The sequence below is a fragment of the Dasypus novemcinctus genome, chromosome 21 (assembly GCF_030445035.2).
Source record: "Dasypus novemcinctus isolate mDasNov1 chromosome 21, mDasNov1.1.hap2, whole genome shotgun sequence".
NCBI classification, from domain to species: Eukaryota; Metazoa; Chordata; class Mammalia; order Cingulata; family Dasypodidae; genus Dasypus; species Dasypus novemcinctus.
In genome coordinates, this window is record NC_080693.1 from 51,153,838 (window position 1) to 51,157,448 (window position 3,611).

The 3,611-nt window shown below is 38.6% G+C and overlaps 1 pseudogene; it reads right to left on the reverse strand.

The window, feature by feature from the left end:
• Window positions 1-2,860: 2,860 nt before the first annotated feature.
• LOC101432537 (non-histone chromosomal protein HMG-17 pseudogene) lies at window positions 2,861-3,148 on the reverse strand (annotated as a pseudogene).
• Window positions 3,149-3,611: the final 463 nt, after the last annotated feature.

Here is a 3,611-nt window from a genome sequence, read left to right on the forward strand (position 1 = left end):
AAGAATTCACAGCAAGCAGTGTAAGATATATGTTAATTACCTGAAATGCTTACCATGTGTATTCAGTATAATTTATACGACCATTTCTATTGCATATCTTGCATATATAAATGCTTTCTTTCTGAAACTATATATTTATTTTATTTTAAAATAAAATACAATCATTGGTTATGAGTAATATGGAGTAAACACAGTTCATTTAGTCTCTATCAATGAATGCAGATACAAAACCTAGTCAGAAGCATGGGACAGCTTTTGATGACTCTTAAAAGTAAATAGTAGCTGAAGTTTGGGGAAGAATACCAGAATTTGAAGTATCATCCAAGTAGAGGTGAGTTTAAAACTTTTTCTTTCCTTTCATGCGTCCAGCAGCTTGGTTACACACATGGCTGCAGTTGCAGAGGTGTGTGCCAGAGAAGGGAACCAATATCCCAACTTTCTGGATGGAGGATCGAAAAGGATGACCAGGAAGGTGAAATCTATTTGGGAGAGTGCAGAGGGAAAAAACCTGGGGAAAGTTATCTCAAAAAATTGGAAGAAATATTTGGGAAAGTGACCTCATAAAATTGATTATGAACTCTTGGCCTCAACTGAAGCTGCACATTCATGGGTCAAATTTTAACCAGCATACCAAAGACATTGAGAACTGAAATAACAGATATACCATTTTCCAGGTCCCAGACTGACAATAGTTAACACATATAGGACAGACCAAAACAACAATGCAAAGACTTTGAAAAGATTTGAAAACTGAACTGTCATTAGCACCACAACCCACTGAAGGTGGACCAGAATTTGTGATCTGAGTCTAAATAAGACAATTGTCTGCTAAAACAAAAATATCAATATTTCTCATAATATTTAAATCAGACCCAGTATCTCATAACAAGATTATCAAAATGTCCAGGATACTGTCCAAAATGGCTGTGCATATGGAAAACCAAAAAATTCTTAACTTGGATAGGAAAAGACATTCAACCAAAGCTGAGATGCCAAAGATGTTGGAATTATCTGAAAAATATTTTAAACACCTATTTTAACGGTGCTGTACCAAGTAAGGCCAAACATTCTTGAAAAGAACTAAAAGAAGAAAGTTTCTGTAAGGAAATAGAAGAGGTCCTTGATTATCCTAGCCCTCGGCGTTTGTGGTTTTTTATTTGTTTTTTCTCACTCTCTCTCTTTGAACTTGGAGGAGTGTACCAGCTGTCTTGGGGAGAGTCTAGGAAGAAAGGAGAGGTGAATCTGCTGAGAAAGCCCAATTTACCTAAACGTCCTGGGATAGAAAACTTGGTCTGGGAGAAGGTGGAGTCAGAAAATCAATTAGACCTCCCCCAGCACACTAAGGGGGAAGGACTGTAGGAGGTGCTATTCATGCTTCCAATAACATATTTGGGGTTTCTCGTGAGGTGTAGGTGCTCTCACACTGGAAATAAAGAGTCATAGTCTTCTGTGTTGAGTTGGTTCAACAAGGACCTACTTGAATCTCCTACAGGACATGTAAGGCACCTTTCCTGCTGCCCTGGGAGAGAGAGAAGTGAGGAAAGGAGAAAGGGGGAAAGTCAGATCCCTAAGTGTATCATTTAACAGCAAAGAGGATTCCTAGCTTGAAACGTTGGTTCTTTTTTTTTTTTTTTTTTTGCCGTGTGGTTACTAATATTGCATTGTCTCCTGGTCTTTTCTCCCATTGTATCCCCCAAGGTCCTTTTTCATTTATTTAGTTTTTTTCTCTTTTTCTTGCTTGTTTCCCCTCCTTTTTCTTTGCTCTCCCTTTTTCTCTTCTCTTTTTTTCCTTTTTCCCTGTTTTTCTTATTTTATTTTATTTTCTTTATATAATAGGTGCTGCAGGGAGCACTTCACACTTGCTGTGTTTCCTCATCCTCCATTTCTTCTTTTCTGTGTGTTTTGATTTTGGCCACCTACACTATCCCCTTTTCCCCACATCTTTCTATCCTCCATCATCTGCTGTTTCTCTTATATTCTACCTCCCTTTCTTTGGCCCCCATCTGACTTTTTATTTCTAATACCTTTGTTCTGTTTTCTGTCTCTTATCCACTCTTTTTTTTTTTTTTTCCCCAAGCCAAACTGTATCCAGCTTTTATTAAAGATACTTTTCATAAACAATCATGGCATTTCAGGCAGGACGTGGGCAGACAATCATTAACGGTATTCAAACTCCCTTCTTCAATGGACTAACAAAATCAGAAAGCCACTATAAAACCCAATGAAGTCTTCATTTGATGCTCTGAACAGGGGAAGTTTAGAGTGAGGGTTGACATTTCACATTTAGCAAGTTGTTTAACAACTTTTCACGAGCCAACCCTGACTTTCAGGAAATGAAATGAAAACAGCAGAATTATCCACAATCTAAAAAAGGAATTGCTACTTTTTTTAGGGGTTGCCATATCCATGGCATCACTGGAAAGTCCAGATTGCCTGACATCCTGGTAACCAATTTTTTTTAGGTCAGGCCCCAACAGGTCTCTGGGTTAAGGGAGTCAAGTGTATGCTGAAGGCAGAGAGAGAGAATAGGTCATGAGGACATAAAAAAAATTTTTGTTTTTCCACACTGCAAGGCATCTGTGCCAAGTTGAATAATGTTTATCAACATCAGGGATTCCCTTCTGGAAGTAAAGAGGAAGTCTCTCAAAAAACTAAGGGGAAAGATGTTTTCTTCCATATTAATCCAGCTTCAGAGATATTCTATTAATGACATTTGCCCCTTCCCCCCAAAGCATTGAAGTGTTCTGTGTGCTAACAACATAGCTTAAAAAAAAAAGTAAAACAAAATTCTGCATTTTTATAAAACTTGATAAAAAAATAGTATTTCAAACTGTACAGTCACCAGAAGTACACAGTTATCAAAAATGTACACACTTCACTTGGCATCTCCAGCACCTTCTGCTTTCTGTGCCTGGTCTGTTTTGGCTTCTTCATTTTCTGCAGGGTTATTCCCATCCTTGCCAGCATCAGCTTTCCCTTTTTTCCCTTTGGGTACCTTCTCTCCTTTCTTTGCAGGGGCCTTTTTAGGCTTGGGTTCTGGCTTTGGAGGAGCAGGTTTAGCAGATAACCTTGCCGATCTTCTCTGTGGTTCATCCTTTACCTTGGCTTTATCTCCTTTAATGTCCCCTTCAGCCTTTCTCTTGGGCATGGTGGTGGCGGTGGGATGTGGGCACTGGACGTGGGGATGCAGTGGCGCACGGGCTTTGGTCGATCCGCGGGTCATCCTCGCCTCTTCTTCACACTGCTCCTCTTATCCACTCTTGATATTATTGTCTTTCTTTTCTCTTTCCCTCTCTCATGAAAACACTGGCCTTTTAATTCATAATATATTCCTTTCCATATTCAGTTGACTATCTCATTATCAGTACTCTACTTACTGCTATAACTCTACAGAACTTACATGAGTCTAATATCCATTCGCCTAGATCTCACATTGTTACTCTGTTAACATTTATTACCAATACTACTTTATACATTTTCTTTTCTTTCTCATTTTGCTTTCCCTGGCCCTAATATGTTCCTTCAAAGTGAACTTAGCCAGCAACAAGAAAATAGAGTAAGAAGAACAAAGTGACAAAGAGAAGACATAACACTTATACACAAACAACAAC